The sequence below is a fragment of the Canis aureus genome, chromosome X, assembly GCF_053574225.1.
Source record: "Canis aureus isolate CA01 chromosome X, VMU_Caureus_v.1.0, whole genome shotgun sequence".
Taxonomy (NCBI): Eukaryota; Metazoa; Chordata; class Mammalia; order Carnivora; family Canidae; genus Canis; species Canis aureus.
In genome coordinates this window covers 72,282,255-72,305,068 of record NC_135649.1, presented here as the reverse complement: position 1 = coordinate 72,305,068, position 22,814 = coordinate 72,282,255, and the positions used below count along the sequence as shown (strand labels likewise).

The following is a 22,814-nucleotide window of genomic DNA, read 5'->3' as shown; positions in this document are numbered from 1 at the left end:
TCAAATGGTAAATCTGGAGTTGAAAAGTATAATCATTAAAATGAAAAATTCACTAGAGGGGATCCAGAATAAATTTGAGTTGGCAGAAGAAAGAATCAGCAAACTTGAACATAGTTCAATAGAAAGTATGAATTTGGAAGAACAGAAAGGGGGAAAAGAATGAAGAAAAATTAATAAGCTCAGAGAAATGTAAGATACCTTAGTAGTGTACCAACATATGTGTATGGGAGTATCGGAAGAAAAGAAGAGAAAGAGCAGAAAGATTATTTCAAGAAACAGTAATATTTTCCCAAATTTGATCCAAAATATTGATCTACATATCAAAGAAGGTCAACAGACTCCAAGCAGGAAAAATGCAAAGTGATTGATACCCAGACACACCATACTCAAAATGTTGAGGCAAATGTAAAGAGAAAATCTTGAAATTAGCAAAAGAAAAATGACAAGGGAAATGCAATAAGATTAACTACTGACTTCTCATCAAAAATAATGGAGGGCAGAAGACAGTGTTGTGGCATATTCAATGTGCTTAACAAAAAACCTGTGAACCAATAATCCAGTACTCATTAAAATTATCTTTTAGAAGTGAAAGTGAAATAAAAACATTTCCATATAATTAGAAACTGCTAGAATTTGTTGCTGGCTGACATGCCTTGGAAGAAATACTGAAAAGAAATGGTACCAGACGATAATTTAAATCCACATGAAAAAATAAAGACCATAGTAGAGGGAATTATATAGATAATGATAAAAAGTAGAATTACAGGGGCACCTGGGTTCCTCATTGTTAAATCATCTGACTTTTGGTTTCACCTCAGGTCGTGATCTCAGGGTACTGAGATCAAGCCCTGCATCAGGCTCTGTGCTCAGCGTATAGTCTGCTTGAGATTCTCTCTCCCTTTCCGACTGCCCCTCTTGCTCATGCTCTCTCTCTAAAATAAGTGAATCTTTTTAAAAAGAATTTCATATTGCTTTTTTTCTTGATAAAAATTAATTGCATGAAACGCTATCAGTACAATTGAATTCTTGGGTCTATCACATCTAGAAATATATCTGTAAAATAGATGTAAATATAATAAAGTGCAAAGAACAAGAGTGGAAATTAAGCTAAAATGGAGTATGGAAATGGTATCGGATAGAAAATGAACTCCACAGAAAGAAATGAAAAAAATATTGTAAATATGATGATTAACATAAAAATCTCTATAAACTGTGCTCTCCTTTATTAGCTTACTTAATACACATATGATTATATAAAGCAAAAAGTATAAGACATGCATTGTTTGGTAATAATATAGACAAATTATGTATAACAGTTATTATACAAGGGGAGACTATAGATCTATAGAAGAATTAAGTTTTAATACCTCTTGGAATTTAGTATAAACCTGAGGTAGATTCTGATTATTAAATGCATGTTAGAAATCTCAGAGCAAGCACTGAGAAAAAAAATTTTTTAGAAAAGGAGAGAAGGTGAGGCAGGAGGAGATGGAGAGAGAGAAAGAATCCCCAGCAGGCTCCATGTCCAGTGCAGAGCCCAATGCAGAGCTCAGTCTCACAACCCTGAGATGATGACCCGAGCCAAAATCAGGAGTCAGATGCTTAATTGACAGAGCCACCAGGTGCCCCCACTGAGAAAAAAAAATTTGTATAGTTTACAAAAATTAAAAACATGGTTAAACTTGCTCACCAGAAAATACCTACTTTAGCAAAAAGAGGTGGCAAAAAAATAATGGAAGAACAAAGTAGTAAAGAGAAATACAGAAAACAAGAAAATGGAAGAGGTAATTCTAACTATAGCAACAATAACATTAAATGACAATAAGTAAATAAATAAAAAAGTGAGATTTTCATCACAGATAAATAAAACAAGGTATACATATATGCTGTTTATGGATGACTCACTTTGGATTCTAAGACACAAATAGGTTAAAAGTGAAAGAGTGGAAAAAGATATTTCATGCAAACAGTAACCAAAAGAGAGCCTGAAATGGCTACTATTAATTTTAATCAAAATAAACTTTAAGACAAAACTATTATTAGAGATAAAGGACATACTGTAATAATTAAGGATCAATCAATCAAGAAGATATAACAGGTATAAATATATGCAACAAAATATAGAAAAGTAGTTCAACAATAATAGTTGGGAAGTTCTATTCATTATATGGAACAGCTAGACAGATCAGCAATAAAATAGAAGACTTGAATAATGAAATAAAATAAAATAAAATAGCTACACCTAATAGACATCTTTTTTTTTTAAATTGTAGTTAGTTAATATACAATGTAATACTAGTTTCAGATGTGATTCACCACTGCCATATGATATCCAGTACTTATCACAACAGGTGCACTCCTTAATTCCTATCATCTATTTTACCCATCCCCACCCATGTATGGTAACCATATGCTTGTTCTCTATAACAAGTGTCCGTTTCTTGGTATCTATCTATCATCTATCTATCATCTGTCTATCTTCTATCTATCTATCTATCTATCTATCTATCTATCTATCTATCATCTATCTATCTATCATCTATCTATCATCTCCACCTATGTTCATTTGTTTTGTTTCTTAAATTCCATATATGAGTGAAATCACATGGTATTTGTCTTTCTCCGACTGAGTTATACCTCAGGATAGTAAAGGCTATCTGTGAAAAACCCACAGCTAATACCATCCTCAATAGGGAACAACTGAGAGCTCTTCCTCTATGGTCAGCAACAAGACAGGGATTTTCACCCTCTCAACTGTTATTATACATAGTATTGGAAGGCCTAGCCCCAGCACTCAGACAACAAAAAGAAATAAAAGGCATCCAAATCAGGAAGGAAGAAGTAAAAATTTCACTGTTTGCAGATGACATGATTCTCTATACAGAAAACCTAAAAGATTCCACCAAAAAACTACTAGAACTGATAAACAAATTCACTGAAGTTGCAGGATACAAAATGAACATATAGAAATCTGTTGAATTTCTGTACACCAATAAGGCAGCAGCAGAAAGAGAAATTAAGAAAACAATCCCATTTACTATTACACCAAAACGATAAGATACCTAGGACTAACTAAAGAGGTAAAAGACCTATACTCTGAAGACTGTAAAACCCTGATGAAAAAAATTAAAGATGACAACAAAGAAATGGAGAAACATTCCATGCTCATGGATTGGCAAAATAAATATTGTTAAAATGCCTATACTCCCCAAAGCAATCTACACATTTAATGAAATCTCTATCAAAATACCAACAACATTTTTCATGGAACTAGAACAAGCAATCCTAAAATTTGTTGGAACCACAAAAGACTGAATACTCACAGCAACCTTGAGATAGAAAAAAAAAAAGCTGGAGGCATAATTCCAGACTTCAAGTTATATGACAAAGCTGTAGTGATCAAAACAGTATGATACCAGCACAAAAATGGACACATAGATCAATGAAACAGATTAGAGAACCCAGAAATGAACCTACACCTATATGGTCAATTAATAGTTGACAATGCAGGAAAGAATATCCAATGGGAAAAAGTCAGTCTCTTTAACAAATGGTTTTGGGAAAACTGGACAGTAACATGCGAAAGAATGAAACTGGACCACTAAACACAAAAATAAACTCAAAATTGATTAAAGACCTAAATGTGACACCTGAAACCATCAAAATCCTAGAGGAGAACACAGGCAGTAACCTCTTTGGCCTTAGCTACAGAAAGTTCTTATTAGATATGTCTCCTGAGACAAGGGAATCAAAGGCAAAAATAAACTATTGGGACTATATAAAAATAAAAAGCTTCTACATACTGAAGGAAACAAGCAACAAAACTAGAAGACAACCTATGAAATAGAAGATATTTGCAAGTAAGATATCTGATAGAGGGTTAGTATCCAAAATATACAAGGACGTTCTAAAACTCCACACCCCAAAACCAAATAATCCAGTTAAAAATTGTCAGAAGACATAGACATTTTTACAAAGAAGATACCTCCATGGCTTACAGACATATGAAAAAATGCTTAACATCACTGATAATCAGGGAAATACAAATCAAAACTACAATGAGATTACCTCACCCTTGTCAGAATGGCTAAAATTAACAACACAGGAAACAACAGGTGTTGGTGAGGGTACAGAGAAAAGGGAACCCTCTTATAATTTTGGTGGGAATACAAACTGGTCCAGCCACTCTGGAAAACAGTATGGATGTTACTCAAAATTTAAAAATAGAACTGCCCTATGAACCAGCAATTGCACTACTAGGTATTTACCCAAAGAACACAAGAGTACTGATTCAAAGGTATATATGCAGCCCTGTGTTTATAGCAGCATTACCTATAGTAGACAAATTATGGAAAGAGCACAAGTGTCCATTGGCTGATGAATGGATGAAGAAGAGGTGGTACATATATATAATGAAACATTACTCAGCCATGGAAAATGAAATCTTGCCATTTGCAGTGGCATGGATGGTGCTAAGAAGTATTATGGTAGAACTAATAGATATCTATTGAGTATACCACTCAACAGTAGGAGAAAACAAAGTCTTCTCAAGTGAACATTAAACATTTTCCAGAGTAGACCAAGTTTTTTGTATTGCAAATTTTATAGTCAAGAAAGTGAAAACCCAACCTACAGAAAGAGAGAGCATGTTTGAAAATCATATCTTAAAATGACCTTGTATACGAGATAATTGGAAGCATTATATCCACATAAAAACTTCTCAATGTTTATGACAGCTTTATTAATGTCAGCCAAAAGGTAGAAACAACCCAAATGTCCACTAATTGATGAATAGATAGACAAAAGGTGGTATATCCTTGTGATAAAATCTAACTCTTTCATTAAAAGGAATGAAGTATCAATACTTGCTACAACATGGATGAATCTTGAAAGCATCATGCTAAATGAAGGGAGCCAGTCATGAATGGCCATATATTTATGATTTCATTTATATAAAGTGGCCAGAATAGGCCAATTTCATTGAGACATAAAGTAAATGAGGTTCACAGAGGCACCAGGAAGGGGAGGATGGGAGTGACTGCTAGTGAGTATGGGGCTTTGTTCTCGAGTGATGAAATTTTCTGGAATTAGGTAGTGATGACATTTGTACAACTCTGTAAATATGTTAAAAAAAACATTAAATTATATGTATACTTATTTTTTATTTAAATGGTGAACTTTATGGATGTAAATTACAGCTCAATGAAACCATTAAAGATTGTGTTATCCCCCACTACCATGTTTTTACATCACTCTGTATTATTCTCATTATGAATTTTTTCAAATTATGTTTTAATAACTGCTTTAGCCTGTGGTGACTTTAAGAAACAGGGTCTGCTGCCTCCTATCTGTATCCCTGGCCCATAGAAGAATTCAGTTGCCACCTTTTGAATGAGCGTGAAGGCTTTGATAAAGACAATGAGCTATAGCAAATATATAATGTGGCAATTTTGTTACCTATATACAAATCTATAAGAAACCAGTTCCATGGTTAAAGGGGCTCATTATAAAAATGTGCTTCTTCCTTAAGCATAAATGAACTTTAGCATATCTTATATTAAAACTTCTAATTTTGCTTACACTTTTATAAAAGCATGTTTTTTCCCTTCCAAATCCCAAACAATATTCTTATTGGGTTTTTCTTTTCAGCTTTATCCACAACTGTTTGCTTATCTAGGAATAAAGACAGAATTTTAAGATAGAATTACATTTTCTTCCAACACTGGTGTACAAATGGTATTAATGTAAAACATCCAGGATTTCTGAATATCTATTATTAGTTGTGGTTTATTTGGGTTTATTTTGACCTTGTGTGTATACAGTGAAGGAATAATCAAATGGATATACCTGTTAGTTCTTTTTTCTTTTTATTTTTTAAGATTTCATTTGAGTGAGGGAGGAGAGGTAGAGGAGGAGGGAGAGGAAGACCTAAAGAATCCTAAGCAGACTTCATGCTAAATGCATAGCCTGACACGGGGCTTGATCTCATGACCTTGAGATCATGATCTTAGCCAAAACCAAGAGTTGGACGCTTCTGACTGAGCCACACAGGTGCCCCTACCTGTTATGTCTTGATGTGTTTCTTCCCAGTTGCAGAAACTTAGACAAGTTACTATGGTCTCAGCTTGCTTTAGTTTTCTTCATCTATCATTTCTACCAGGCAAGGGTGTGGAGAGGATACATTATGATAATTGATATGGAAGCACCTAAAATATACACTGTACATAGATGATGGTGACAATGAGAATAATGATGATTATGATAGTGATGATGTACTGTAGCACCTTATTTTGTTACTCAGAGCATATTACATGTACTTGCAGAACATCTAATGTGAATTAGCTCACTTAATCCACATAACGGGGATGCCTGGCTGGCTCAGTGGTTGAGTGCCTGCCTTTGGCTCAGGTCATGATCCCGGGATCCAGGATCGAGTCCTGCATCGGGCTCCCTGTGAGGAGCCTGCTTCTCCCTCTGCCTATGTCTCTGCCTCTCTATCTCTAAGTCTGTGTCTCTCATGAATAAATAAATAAATCTTTTTTTAAAAATCGACATAACAACCAGGTGGGTAGGTATTGTGACTATCTCCACTTCATAGATGGGAACTGTAGTTGCTCAATATGTGTGACTATAGGTATCACAGTGCTGGCATATGGTGTTAAGTAAATACTAGCTTTCTTTCTTTACATGGGTAATTTTTGTCTCTATTCAAGTCAGTTGTAGATGTCCAGAGACCACTGTTTTGTTTTTTATTTTTTTATTTTTTTTAAGATTTTATTTATTTATTCATGAGAGACACAGAGACACAGAGAGGCAGAAACACAGGCAGAGGAAGAAGCAGGCTCCATGCAGGGAGCCTGACGTGGGACTCGATCCTGGGTCTCTAGAATCACACCCTAGGCCGAAGGTGGCGCTAAATCGCTGAGCCATCCAGGCTACCCTGTTTTGTTTTTTAATATGGGACGCTTCACTAATTTGCATATCATCCTTGCACAGGGGCCATGCTAATCTTCTCTATAATGTTCCAATTTTGGTATATGTGCTGCTGAAGTGAACACGAGAACACTCTGTTTTTATATGTGTATAGCACAAGCATCTAGGCAAATTGTGTTTAGAAGATTGATTGATTGATTGATTGATTGATTGTGTTTAGGACATTTAATGAAAGAGGAGCACAGGGCCCCAGGCAGCCAAGTATTACATAACCTTGTGAAAGGTCTCCAGACCACTCCAGTCCTCATCAGATAGAATACTGCCCTTTTCAATTTCCAAACTGCAGGAAGCAAGAACGACATTTCAGATCCACTAATCCTCATTGCCTAAGAAGTATGGAGAACAAAATATAGCTTTCCAGAGCTGAGAGAGGAAGAAAATTCTATCACTGTCCTCTCCTAACTACTTCTTAGAGGGGGCATTTCATTTTCAAGTTATCTGGTTATGCTGGTTGTTTCCTTTTCTCACCTTCTGATGTCAGCTCCTACCTGGCTTTTTGTCATGCCTTGTTTATTCCTGGGAGAAAGCAGCTGAAGCTTGCTTCTCAGGGGAGGTTAAGGGTATTTTAGCTCCTTTGCCAGGAACACACAAACCTAGTTTTCTTTAAGCTATGTTAATTTGTATTCTCATTAGTTCATTCATTCATTCATTCATTTACAGGTTCAGTAAATAGTTTTCAAAGGTTTATTTATTTATTGGAGAGAAAGAGAGAGCACAAGTGCTCGCATGAGTAAAAGGAGGGGCAGAGGGAGAGAGTCTTCAAGCAGATTCCCTCCTGAGCTTGCAACCCCATACGGGGCTTGATCCCACAACGCATGACATCATAACCTGAGCTGAGCCTAAAAGTTGGCTGCCTAAACAACTGAGCCACAGAGGCACCACTGGATTCAGTAAATATTTAACAAACACTACTTAGGAGCCAAGCCATGTGCTAGGCACTGGGGGTAGAACAGTAAACAAAAAAATTATGCTACTCTCAAGGAATTGATAGAGATATACAAGTGAATCAACTAACAACCTGGTTCTGCTTTGAAAGCTGTCTGGTGCTCCTGATCTCGCAATCACAGAGCATTTAGCCTATATCCCATCCACCTTCAGAGATAGGGCATTATTGAACCAAGTACTCAAGAGTCAGTCATTTGGAGACCGAATCATGGAGGCCTAGAAATCTAGTACCAGGAGTAAAGCAGCAAAATAGAAGAAGCATGGAGCACACAGTCAGAAGTTACTGTGTCTAGGCTCAGCTCTGTTACTCACTGGCTTAGCTTAGCTCCTCTGTCTTCTTTTGATCATCTGGAGAATAGTGGTTAATGAAAATTTCTATATGGCAGGGTTGTGGGGGAGATGAAATAAGATAATTCTCAGTCAACTGTGTATCTCCTTACTCTGCTGTACTTATTGATATCTGAAATTATTTTTTAGTTATTTATTTATTTATTTATTTATTTATTTATTTATTTATTTATTTATTTATGTATTTTTATTTTTTAGTCTTTCTATGCTTGTTTCATGCACCCCCCCCCAAATGGAAGCATCTGACTTTTTCATCATTGTATCACTAATCTAAAGGTGCCTGGTTTATGGTATATAGAGCTACCAGAGGGCAGTTTGGTATAATAGAAAGAGTGCCAGATTAGGAATTAAAACCAGAGTTCAGATTACAACCTTACTACTTTCTAGCTGCTCTACCTTAGACAACTTACTTAACCTCCCCAAACTTTCTCTGGCTCATTTGTTTGCCTTATAGAATGGTTATGCAGATCTCATGAGATAAACATGTATCAGTGTGCTTTATGTACTTGAAGTGCTCTGCTAATGCAGGTTTTATAAGATGAGAAAACTAAGGGTCAAAATAAAAAGTGTTTGGTCCAAGGTATGGCAGCAAGTTAGTATCACGATTTATGATGGAATCTGAGGCTTCCAACTCCTAGACAACATACAAAAGCATATTCCAGAACAGAAACTGTGAAGAAAGTAAACAGTGGCCAGGGATAAGGGAAAGCAGGCTCTGTCTGACAGCAGCTTATCCATTCATAATAATAGGAAAGGGGAACGAGAAAGGTACTGTGTCAGAGTCCACATGATCACTTTGCAAAATGGAAGGAGCTTGTTCATAGAGTTGAATGATTCGTCTATGTTTATCTAACAATGACAGTTTCATCAGCTCTTTACCACTTCACTTTCACCTAGTTCAAAAAGATGCCAAGTATGACACATTTTCCTTCTCAGGCTTTATCCTAGAATACATTTGTTTGACTCTGTGTTTAACTGTAATATAGAAAGAAAGTAAGGCAAGGTAAGAGTATGTCAAGGAGCTGTTCACCATTTCTATTGAGGACAAAGGAAAACAATAATCTCAGGGATTTGGATTAGATATGAGGAAGAACTTGTAGGCAGGAAGTGGGAGATACTATGATCAAATAGATATTAACTATCTGGTATTTTTAAAAGATTTATTTATTCATCCATGAGAGACACAGAGAGAGAGAGAGAGAGAGAGAGAGGCGCAGAGACATAGGCAGAGGGAGAAGCAGGGTCCTCATAGGGAGCCCGATATGGAACTCGATCTCAGGACCCCGGGATCAGGCCCTGAACCAAAGGCAGACGCTCAACCGCTGAGCCACCTCCAAGTGTACCAATATTTGGTATTTTTATAGAAAGGTTTTCATTTATCTGGTATAGTTTAACAATGTCCTAATTAGGACTCAAAAGTTGTTTAGGATCTATCTTGGCCTTCAAATTGAGATGTTGTTTAAAAGGTAAGATGGCTGTTTTCAAACTTTGTTGTGAGGCTCAAGAAGAGTAAATCAAGGAGGAAAGAAAGAAGGTGAGTTTAGTGGGAGGTACTTAGGCAGTATCTAAGCTAGACACTGGAAATTCATCTATGAAGTCCCCATGATGGATGGGAAACAGATACATACATAGATTTTTTGTGATATGAGACATTATTGATGTTCTGAAAGAAAACTGTACAAGTTGCGGGGGGGTGATCATATTCTAGCTAAGAGATACAGAGTCAAGAAGGGCTTCATGGAGTAGGTAATGGTGTCCTGGGCTGGGACCTGAGTTATGAGATAATGTGGTAAGGGAGACAAATAGTTGGGAGCAGTGCAAGGTCATTTCAGTTAGAGGGAATGACTATGTGAGCAGAAACACAAAGGAGTGAAATAGAATTAAGACTAAAGAACTGAAACAGCGTGGTACGGCTCGAAGGGCACATGAGAAAGTTTGTTGAAGAGATAAGGAGCTATAAGTAGGCCTTGAATGCCAAGCTAATGCTTTGAATTTGTATCCTGTTGGCCAAGAGATTTTTAGTGCTTGCCTAAGATCACTTAAGCATTTCATAAAATGATGGATACTCAGGTCTCACCTGTAGCTTCAGATTCAGACAACTCTGAGCTAAGTTAGGGTGGGATCAGAGCTCTATAGCTCCTCGGGGGATTCTGAGGCATCTGTGAATTAGCCACCACTGTAGACCATAGGGAATTATTTTTTGAAAGTCGTAAGGAGAAGAGTTACAGGAGCAGATGTTTTAGAAAGAATTCCTCTGGGGTCCTGTGTAACTTATGGATTGAAGAAGATCAGACAAAAAGAAAAACTTCAATAAGAATGTTGCCATTATTTTGAAGGTAAGGTTGTGTGTGGGGATGGGGCAGGTATTATTTAGGCAGTAAATTAACGGATACTAGTCACTGATTGACTTAATGGTGATGGTAGGTGAAACACATTGAGGAAGTATATTATTACATTATATCCAGAATAATTCATGGCTTTCTGGATTGAGTCACTGGGAACTGCTATCCACTGTGAGAAACTCATCAAAAAAATTGATCGTGGAATCAGAAAGACTTGAGTTTAGATCTTATAGCCATCATTTGCTGCCTATGGATTTTGGGCTTAAGGTTTCTGGACCTCAGTGCTCTCTTCTATAAAATGGGAGTAATGGTGCATACCTCATTAATTTGTTGTAAAGATTAAATGAGGTTAAGTTATGTAGAATGTAGTATAGTAGCTGGGACATACAGCTGCATAGTAAATATCAGTTATTATTGGGCCATATGTTACGATATGTACTGCAGTGACATGGGATAGGGGATTTTTATTTTCTGCCAATAGCCCCCTGTCCCCACAGTCAAAATCAATATCACATGTTGGGGAGCAGGACACTTTTCCTAAGTATCAAGTTAGTACTTGGTCTTGGATCAGGCCTTACTCTTGGTGTGTTTAAGAAACAGGGTAAACCCTATTGCTGGTGAGTATCATTGAGGCTGTTTTCCTAGTTTCTGTAGGTTCTTTGAACCAACATAAAATGTCTCATTTTGGATTTCAGATTGTGGACTGAACTTGGAATCTCATCAGCATTTCATTACTACCTGAGTTATGTCTGTTCACATGATGTTATCTTTCTTTTCTTGGTTTGTGAAGTGCTCAGACACTTGACTGAACACTTTTCACATTTCTTAAACTACATTGTGTGACTTTATATTTTTATTTTTTTTTAAATTATTTATTCATTCATGAGAGACAGAGAGAGAGAGAGAGGCAGAGACACAGGCAGAGGGAGAAGCAGGCTCCATGCAGGGAGCCCGACGTGGGACTTGATCCCAGGTCTCCAGGATTAGGTCCTGGGTTGAAGATGGCGCTAAACCACTGAGCCACCCAGGCTGCCCTATTGTGTGACTTTAAAGATAGAATTGTATTTTATTTAGTGCTTTCACAAATTTTGTACAAGTGATAGTAGTGGCTGCTGATTTTCTGACTTCATTTGCAATGTCAGACAGAGGAAGAGGCAGTATGGTGTATTGCAGAGCTTACTGGACTGGGAGTCAGATGCCCTGGACTCTAGTCCCAATTGAAAGTTGCGATGGAATGAGGAAAATGGGGAGAAATGACAATTTATTTTGACTGTACTAGACCTTTTTCTATGCATTTTCTCATACATTTGTCAAAAAACCCCTTTGAGGCTGATACATTGTTTTCCTCATGTTGTAGATTAAAAAAAAAAAAAACTGATGGTAAGGAGGCTAGGTTCATCTTGTGCCCAGTGTTACATGGCTAGTGATAAGTAGTAGTAGGGTTCAAACTGAGTATTTCTTCTCCCAAAGCCTTTTGTAATACTGCAGTGCAACTTACTAGAAAATGCCTTTAACTCTGAGCTTCATTGGCCTTCTGTGTAAAATAGGACTCTGAAACCTTTGCTCTGTATGGCAGTAAATCTCCTCAGACCAGATGTTGGATAAGGGACAGCGATATTTGTGTCTTTGTTTCTTAATGCATTCTAAGTGCTTCACAGTGCCTCCCACATGGTGGGACACTCAATAAATATTTGTTTATTTCTTTCCAGCAAGAGAGTAGTTCCATAATGGATGAGATCCATTTTTGTGGTTGCTACTTAATGCTATTAGCATTTTCTCAGAGATTTCTGGGCTATAGCCGAGTGACAATTTGATGTTGGTCATCATATAGATTTTTCATAGGTTGACTCTTTTTTTTAAAGATTTATTTTTTATCTTGGATATATATGTACATACGTGTGTGTGTATATATGTATGTACATATATATATATATAGAGAGAGACAGAGAGACAGAGAGAGAGAGACAGAGAGAGAGTTGTGGTGGGAGGGGCAGAGAGAGAGGGAGACAAGAAGACTCCCCACTGAAGGAGGAGCCTGACATGAAGCTCAATCCCAGGACCCCAAGATCATGAACTGAGTTGAAACCAAGAGTCAGATGCTTAACTGACTGAGCCACCAAGTCTCCACCCATTGACTCGCATATTCTAGGCACTGGAAAATTTAGTCTACAGAATGTGAGTAAATAATTGCTCTACAACAGAACTCTGGTATAGTAGTTATAACACCTGGCTTCTAGTCTCAGGCCTATCTCTAGGAAACTGTTTCTTCTAGTCAATTCTCTCATTTTCTGGTTCCCAAATTTCCCTGAACAATAAAAGAGACTAAAGCAGTGGTTTTAATCCCTGATTGGACATTATCATCATAAACATCAACTTTTTTTAAAAATTGGATGCCTGGATCCCATCTTAATTCAATAAATCAGGGACGCCTGAGTGGCTCAGTGATTGAGCATCTGCCTTTGGCTCAGGGCGTGATCCTGGAGTGCTGGAATCAAGTCCCACATCAGGCTTCCTGCATGGAGCCTGCTTCTCCCTCTGCCTATGTCTCTGCCTCTTTCTCTATGTCTCTCATGAATAAATAAATAAAAAACAAATCTTTTTTAAAAATTCAATTAAATCAGAATGGCAGGGGGATGTGGAATCTCCCCTAAAGATTTTACCATGCACCCAAAGGTGAAAAATACTGGGCTAGATGAACTATGAGAACCATCCAGCCTTGACAGTCAATGACAGTGCAATGCTATAAAGCATGGTAGATAAAGCATAGGTTTTTGAGTTAGCCAGACATGCATTAAATCCTTGATCTTCTACTTTAACTAGCTCTGTAATCTTGAAGAAATTATTCAATGTCTCTGTACTTCTGGCTTCTCATTATAAAATGGACATAATCTGCATATCCTGCAATAGTAGTTGTAAGGATCAAGCATCTTTGACAGTACCGCCCATTACACAGTAAGCCCTCAGTCTCTAGTATCAGAAGTTCAAATGGAGGATGTGAAGAAACTATTGGTCCAGTAAGATTTAACATGTAAATTAAAAACAACCTGTTTTCTCATTTCCTGCTTTTTTGTTTTGTTTTGTTTGTTTGTTTGTTTTGGTAATGGATTCTGGAAGCAAAGAATGTGGAAAAATCTCTCATCCCTCAGATTAGATGACACTGCAGAAAGGAATCTGGCTAGTTGTTGCGTGGCTGATTGACTAAGATGACTAAGAAGCCATTGGAAAGATTTTGGCTCACAGAATACAGCAGATGTGGCTTGGGAGATGTAAGGACATGACTGTAATAAGCCTTCATCTGTTCAGCCCCATTTCTGAAAGTGGTTCCAGGAGAAAAGGACAGCTTGGTCATTTTGGTAAGGCACACTGATTAAAACAGTCTTACTGCCACCCTTCAAGCTGTCCTGGCATGTTTGTCAGTTCATATAAACTACAGGAAAATGTAAATCACCAGTAGGCCTATAACTGATACATAGCGATAAGTAATTTTTCTATTCATACTTGTCTCTTCATATCAGGTCTGTGGCTCAAGAATACATTAGAATCATGGCATCCTCATCCAACCTATTCCAGAGTATGTTTGACAAGTATGTAAGACACCTAGCTAGATTAGTATTAAGATTTTAGTACCTGGTAGGCATTATTTTATAGTACCCCACCAAAGCACACAATTTTCTCTTCCTATAGTAATAACCATCTTGGCCCCTTTTATAATATTTTCCTTCCTATACATTGCATTAACCATTTGTGCACTTATATTAGCCCAAAAAGAGCCTTTGAAAACTCCTTTCCAAACAGGGGCTGTGCCTTTCTCTACATACCCATCATTTAGCAGAGCTCTCCCTTCATAATGTATGAATGATATGAATTTTTGAATGGATGAATGAATGGTATAAGTGATGTTTCTTCTTCCTTTCATGACACATGATGAGTGTGTATGTGTGTGTGTGTGTGTGTGTGTGTGTGTGCGTGTGTTGGGGTGGGAGTGATTTTTGTAGCATGTGAAACATAACATGGCTTTTGGAATGTAAGGAAGACTTCCACAATGGTAGAATGAAGACTGTCATAAAACTCTTTTCATAAGAACAACAAACATACTAGCAAAAATTGTGAAAATCAATCTCTCCAGAGCTCTGGAAAGGAAACAAAGTCAGCAACAATCTGAAGTGAAGTGTACTTACTCAGGAAAAATTACTATATGTTCTCTGATCACATGGAAGTAATTAGAAATCAATAGCAGAAGGAACTATGTCAAACTCACAAATGTGTATGTAGTGCTAAATAACACACTACTAAATAAGCAGTGGATCGAAGAATAAATCAAAGGAGAAATGAGAAAATTCTTGAGGTGAGTAACAGTAAAAATATACTATACCAAACTTTATGGGATACAGATAAGTTAAAGCAGTACCTACAGGGAATTTATAGTTATAATTGCTTAATGCAGCTGCCTGAATGTAGTCTCCTTGCAAATTCGTATATTGAAATCCTAATGCCCAATGTGATGGTATTAGGAAGTGACACCTTTGGGAGGTACTGAGATCATGAAGTGGCATCCTCATGAATGTGATTATTGCTTTTATAAAAGAAAGTGATTAGAGCTTGCTTGCCTTTCTACCATGTGAGGATATAAGGAGAAGTCTGCATATTGGAAGAGGGTCCTCACACAACAATGCTGGCACCCTGATCTCAGACTTCCTGCCTCTAGAACTGTGAGAAATAAATTTATGTTGTTTATAGGCCACCCTGTCTGTGGTATTTTGTTGTAAAAGCCAGAACAGGTTAAGACACCTATATTAACAAAGAAAAAAATATCAAATCAACAACTGTTCATTTTAGGAAACTAAAAAAAGCAAAATAAAAACAAAGCATGAAGAAATATTTAAAAAGATTAGAGGGGTGATAAATTGGATAGAGGATAGGAAGAATCAATGAAATCAAAAGTTACTTCTTTGAAAATATCAACAAACTTGATGAACCATTAGACTGACTAAAAAAAGAGAGAAGACTCATGGCAAAATCAGTAATTCAAGTGAGGACATCACCACCTACCTTAAAACAATAAAACAAGATTAAAGGGCTTCTAGAGTTAAGATGGTGGAGTATCAGGGGTACCCTAAATTTACCAGGTCCTTGAGTATAGCTAGATCAACATTCAACTATTTTGAACAGCTAGGGAGAAGATCTGAGGATTAAGGAAAGAGTCTACTAGTTGGAGTAAAAGTACGTGGCAGATGCAAAGCTTATTTTCACAAACAAATCAAAGTACACCTACTTAAAGGTCCAAATACTCCCCACAACAAGCTAGGAGGAACTCTGTAGATAAAGGACCAGTGGAAGAGAGCAGCCAACACACAACAGCAGAGTATACACAGCATACCAGAAATACGTTCTGAGGTTGGTGGTGGTTTCTTTTTTCCTTTTTTAATCTTTTCTTCCTTTCTTTTCTGAAAACAATGACTAAACAGAGAAACTCTCTGCAAAAGAAAGAACAAGACATAATAGTCACCACCAGGGATATAATCAATAGTAAGATGACTAAACTAGAATTTAAAACAACGATTATAAAAGTACTAGCTGGACTTCAAAAAAAGTGTAGAAGACACTAGAGAATCCTTTACTGTAGAAATCAAAGAAGTAAATCTAATCAGGCTAAAATTAAAAATGTTATAACTGAGATGAAGTAAAAAATGGAGGCTTTAACATTGAGGATAAAACAGGCAAGAGAGAGTCAGTGATGTAGAAGGCAAAATAATAGAGAATAAGGAAGAAGAAAAGAAAGACAACTATTGAATCACAAAGGAAGACTTCGAGAAATCAAGAATTCAGTAAAGTAAAATAATATCTGAATAATAGAGGTCCCAGAAGACGAATAGTGGGAGAAAGGGACAGAAGGTTTATTTGAACAAATCGTAACTGAGAACTTCCCTAATCTGGTAAAGGAAACAGGCATAGAAGTTCAGTGGACACAGAGACACCCCCCCCCAAAAAAATCAATAAAAATAGGTCAACACCTTGACATATAATAGTGAAACTTGCAAGTTTCAAAAATAAAGAGAAAATCCTGAAAGCAGCTCGGGACAAGTGGTCCTTATCCTACAAGGGTAGATGCTTAAGGCTGGCAACAGACCTGTCCACAGAGACGTGGCAGGCCAGAAAGGACTAGCATGATATATTTAACGTGTTAAGTGGGAAAAATATGCAGCCAAGAATACTGTATTCAGCAAGGCTGTCATTCAGAACAGAAGGGGAGATAAAGAGTTTCCAGGACAAAACAAAAACTAAAGGAATTTATGAACACTAAATGGGCCCTGAAAGAAATATTAAAGGGAATTCTTTGAGGGAAGAGAGAGCCCAAAATAACAAAGACCAGAAAGAAACAGAGACAATCTATAGGAACACAATAACACTAACTTCATATCCTTCAATAATTACTCTGAATGTAAACAGACTAAATGCTTCAGTCAAAAGACATGGCGTATCAAATTGGATTTTAAAAAAACAAGATATACTACTTACAAGAGACTCATTTTAGACCCAAAGACACCACCAGATTGAAGATTAGGAGGTGGAGAACCATTTATCATGCTAGTAGAAAATAAAATAAAAGAAAGTTGGATCAGCCATCTTTATACCAGACAAACTAGATTTTAAACCAAAGATTGTAATAAGAGATGACGAAGGATATTATATCATAATAAATAAATAAAGGATAAATAAAGGGTCTAACAATTGAAAACTAGCAATTGTAAATATTTATGCCCCTAATTTGGGAGCAACCAAATATATAAACCAATTAATAACAAAGATAAAAGAAACTCATTGATAATAATGCAATGATATGGGATTTAACACCCCACTCACAGCAATGGACAGATCTAACCAAGGGCATTGAATGACAACTGGAGCAAATGACTTCATAGATATATTCAGAGCAGTTCATCCCAAAGCAACAGAATACTCATTCTTCTCCAGTGCACATGGAAAATTCTCCAGAATAGATCGCATGCTGGGTCACAAATCAGGTCTTACCAGGTACAAAAATATTGAGATTATTCCGTGCATTTTCAGACCACAATGCTTTATTTTTTGAAAGATTTTATTTATTTATTTGAGAGTGACAGCATGAGTTGGGGGTGGGGGACAGAGGTGAAGGAGAAGCAGACTCCCTGCTGAGCAGGAAGCCCAATGTGGGGCTTGATCTCAGGACCCTGAAATCATGACCTGAGCCAAAGGCAGATGGTTTAACTGACTGAGGCACCCAAGAACCCAGACCACAATGCTTTAAAACTTAAAATCAACTACAAGAAAAAAAAATTGGAAAAAACTGGAAGAAAAAATGTACAAATACATGGAGAATAAAGAGCATACTACTAAAGAATGAATGGATCAACCAGGAAATTAAAGAAGAATTTTAAAAATACATGGAATCAAATGAAAAAGATAACACAATACTTCAGAACCTTTGAAATACAGCAAAGGTGATCCTAAGAGGGAAGTATATAGCAATACAAGTCTTTCTCAAGAAATAAGAAGTCTCAAATACACAACCTAACCTTAAACCTTAAGGAGCTGTTAAAACAATAACAAAGCCTAAATCCAGCAGGAGAACAGAAATAATAAAGATTAGACCTGAAATAGAAATTAAAAAAAAAAACGTAGAAAAGATCAACGAAACTAGGAGCTGGTTGTTTGAAAGAATTAATAAGATCAATAAACCTCTAGCCAAACTTATCAAAAAGAAAAAATCGAAATTAACAAAATCATGAATGAAAGAAGAGAGATCACAACCATCACTGAAGAAATAAAGAGAATTATAAGAGTATATTATAAGCAATTATATGCCAACAAATTAGACAATTTGGAAGAAATGGATTCATTCCTAGAAATATATAAGCTACCCAAACTGAAATAGGAAGAAATAGAAAACCTGAACAGACATGTAACCACCAAACAAACTGAATCAGTAATCAAAAATCTCCAAGAAACAAGTTTATAGAGTCCCAGATGGCCTCCCAGCAGAATTCTACCAAACATTTAAATAATTAATATCTATTCCTCTGAAACTGTTTCAAAAAGTAGAAATGAGGGAAAACTTCCAAACTCATTCTCTAAGGGCAGCATTACCTTGATCCTAAAATCAAAGACCGCACCAAAAAGGAGAATTACAGAACAATATCCATGATGAACACATATACAAAAATCCTCACCAAGATACTAGCTAATAGGATCCAACGGTACATGAAAAAGGTTACTCACCACAACCAAGTGGAATTTTTTCCTAGGTTGCAGTGGTGTTTCAACATCCACAAACTAATTGATGTTTTACACTACATTAATAAAAGAAAGGACAAGAACCATATGATCTTCTAAATAGAAGCAGAAAGAGCACTTGGCAAAATACAGTATCCTTTCTTGATAAAACCTCTCTGCAGTGTAGGGATAGAGGGAACATACCTCAATATTATAAAAAATCATATATGAAAAACCCACAGTGAATACATTCCTCAACAGGGAAAAACTGAGAGCTTTCCCTTAAGATCAGGAACACATCAGGGATGTCCATTCTCATCTCTGTTGTTCAACAGAGTATTGGAAGTCCTAGCCTCAAGAGTCAGACAACAAAAAGAAATAAAAGACATCTAAAGTGGCAAAGAAGAAGTTAAATTCTCACTCTTTGCACCCAACATGATCCTCCATGTAGAAAACCCAAAAAGACTCCAGTCCAAAATTAAAGAGCTGATAGAGGAATTCAGCAAAGTCGCCTGATATAAAGTCAATAGATAGAAGTTAAGCACCTTTCTATACAATAACAATGAGGCAGAAAGAGAAATCAAGGAATCGATCTCATTTGCAATCGCACCAAAAACAATAAGATACCTAGGAATAAAGCTAATGAAAGGTATAATATCTGTATTCTGAAAACTATAAAGTATTTATGAAAGAAATTGAAGAAGACACAAGGAAATGGAAAAGCCTTCTATGCTCATGGATTGGAAGAACAAACATTGTGAAAATGTCTATACTACCCAAAGCAATCTACACATTCAGTGCAATCGCTGTCAAAATAACAACAGCATTTTTCACAGAGCTAGAACAAACAATGATAAAGTTTGAATAGAACCAGAAAAGACCAAATAGCCAAAGGAATGGTGAAGAAGAAAACCAAGGCTGGGCATCACAATGCCCGACTTAAGCTATATTACAAAGCTGTAATCAGCCAGACAACATGGTACTGGCACAGTAAGAAACCATAGATCAATGGAACAGAACAGAGAACCCAGAAATGGACCCTCAACTCTATGGTCCACTACTCTTTGACAAAACAGGAAAGAATATCCACTGGAAAAAAAGTCTCTTCAACAAATGGTGTTGGGAAAATTGAACAGCCACATGCAGAAGAATGAAACTGGACCCCTTTCTTACACCATACACACACACACAAAAAAACTCAAGATGGATGAGAGACCTGTGAGACAGGAATTCATCAAACTCCTAGAGGAGAACAGAGGCAGTAACCTCTTTGGCCTCGGCCATAGCAACTTCTGGCAAGACATGTCTCCAAAGGCAAGTGATAAAAGGGCAAAGACTACTGTGATTTCCATCAAGATAAAAAGCTTTTGCACAGCAAAGGAAACCGTCAACAAAACTAAAAAGCAACCTACAGAATGAGAGAAGATATTTGCAAATGTCTATCAGTTAAAAAACTAGTACCCAAAATCTATAAAGAACTTATCAAACTCAACACCCCTAAAACAAAAAAATTCTAGGTAAGAAATAGGCAGAAGACATGAACAGACATTTGTCCAAAGAAGACATCTAGATGGCTTACAGACACATGAAAAGATGCTTGACATTTCTCAACATCAGGAAAATACAGATCAAAGCCATGATCAAATACCACCTCACACCAGTCAGAATGGCTAAAATTAATGACTCAGGAAACAACACTTTTACACATCTAGCCTTTTATTCTTGATCTCTCCACTTGTATTTACCTTTTTCTAAATGCACTGTATAGCCAAGAAAGATGATCTTTTTCATTTTAAGGATATTAGACATTTCCCCCTTTATTATAATAAGGCAAAAGGTGAAGGCACCCTATATATACAATGCAGCTATCATATGGCAGGCACAGGAGTAAGGGCTTGATAGGTACTATTTAATGTAATTCTCACAAAGGCCCTTTTGGTTAGAAAGTATGCCCCATCTCCAGATGAGACAAATGGAGTTCAGAGAGCCTTAATGACTGGGACCAAGGTTCAGTGGTGGATACAGGATTCCAGCCCAGCTCTGCCAGGCTCCAAAGCCCTGCTGAGCTGACATTCAGCTTCCATACAAGGAAAACTAGTCTGTGACTTTTGCATTTCATCTTGGTTCCACAGTCCTTGGGGAACTTGCTTAAAGTAGTCAGATCCTTTAAGGTATTCTCAAGTCTGAGAGACAGACAAACTGAGAGTATAGCTAGGTGCTGAAAATTTCTGAGCCTAAGTTCCCCATAGTTGAGCTGGCATTTGTAGTCCCCTAGCTTCTAGTGATCCAGAATTAAATAATCTAGTGATTATTTAATTAATTGTGAAACTGTTGAAGAAAAGCAAGTGGTATTCTGGTTTGGGAAAGTTCCTTTTTATGTGGCAGTGCTTTTCCTTCAGACTCAAAACTGAATGTCCATCATAGGGATAATAAGTGAGCACGTAACCTAGGGGAGGCAAGAAATATAAATGTGGCATGCAAATTCTGAACTTACTTGTTCTCAAAGCAAACTTTTGCACTTGGGCTTAGGCTGCTATTTAGGAGGATGTTAGAAACTTCTCAGGTTATTTTTTCTTTCACAATGTGCTGTTAGAGCCATAGAAAGCATGAATGCATGCATTGTATAAGTTAGATATACAGCATAATAATAAAATGAATGCTCATGAGCCCTGATTAAAGAATAAGAACTTTAAAACCATTTCTTTTGTTTATTGCTCTAACTCCAGAACCTAGAATAGTGCCTGGTATGTAGTAGACATTTTTGAATGCATGCATAAATCAACTTGTATCCTCCTTCCTTATATCATTAACCATAGTCTCCCCTTAGAAGTAACCACTATCCTACATTGGGGTTTATTAGTCCCTTGGATGTATATGATTTTCATATATATATATATATATATGTGTATATATATACATATATATATATATATATAAATGCTTAAAACATATTATATATAATATATATATATATATATTCCCAAATTATGTATTGTTTACTTCTGCACTTTTTTTGGGGACTGTATGTCATGGAATCATATAATATTTAGGCTATTGTAATTTATGTCTTTTATGCAACATTAGCTTGTAGGATTTACATATGTGTAGTTGTATTCTCTTCTTGTCATTGCTGAATTGTAATTTATTGAATGAGGGCACTGTAATTTATCCTTTTACCTCTTAGCGGATGTTTATCTTTTCTGCTTTTATAAATAAAAGTGATATGATCATTCCCACACATGCTTCCTGGTACAAATGTGCATGAGTTTCTCTAGGATATACACCTGGATAGGGACACTTGTTGCAATTTTCATTACCAATGCCCAGAGGTCAGCCCATGAGGCAGAATTGAAATGTGCCTTTTGTCTACACTAGGTCAGAGTCAGTAAGAGCGCTATCCAACATATTTTTCCAGAAAGAAGAGGGGCAGGCGGGTGGAGACCAGCCTGGAGAAGTTAGCAAGTACTCAGGCCTTTAGTCAAAGTGGGTGGTGGGGATCCCTGGGTGGCTCGGCGGTTTGGCGCCTGCCTTTGGCCGGGGGCGTGATACTGGAGTCCCGGGATCGAGTCCCACGTTGGGCTCCCTGCATGGAGCCTGCTTCTCCCTCTGCCTCTCTCTCTCTCTCTCTGTCTCTCATTGATAAATAAAATCTTTTTTAAAAAAGTGGGTTGTAATTAGGAAAAGTTCAGATTCTCAAACTGTCTTTATTATTTCTCCCCTTCTTTCTCCTTTTCTATAGTTATTTCCATAAATGGTGCATTTTATTAAACATATCTATAACCAAAATATTGATGACTTTTTTCAGTCTTTAAGCATTGATCATAAATTTGATTAATTGAATTAGTTTGTACAATTTGAACTGTATTTTAAATTTTAATGTGGATGAAAATTTCTGTTCCTTCAAGGCTCTTTTCAAAACTACCTCTTGTTTAGGCA

The 22,814-nt window shown here is 36.7% G+C and overlaps 1 protein-coding gene and 1 non-coding gene across 2 annotated transcripts in view; one reads left to right on the top strand and one right to left on the bottom strand.

Annotated features, from left to right (window-relative positions):
* The window catches only part of AR (androgen receptor), a 186,478-nt gene that overhangs the window by 78,876 nt on the left and 84,788 nt on the right, over positions 1-22,814 (top strand). The window lies entirely within an intron of this gene.
* On the bottom strand, positions 6,952-7,058 carry LOC144309243 (U6 spliceosomal RNA). Its single transcript, XR_013375304.1, has one exon. It is a non-coding gene; the product is annotated as a U6 spliceosomal RNA (small nuclear RNA).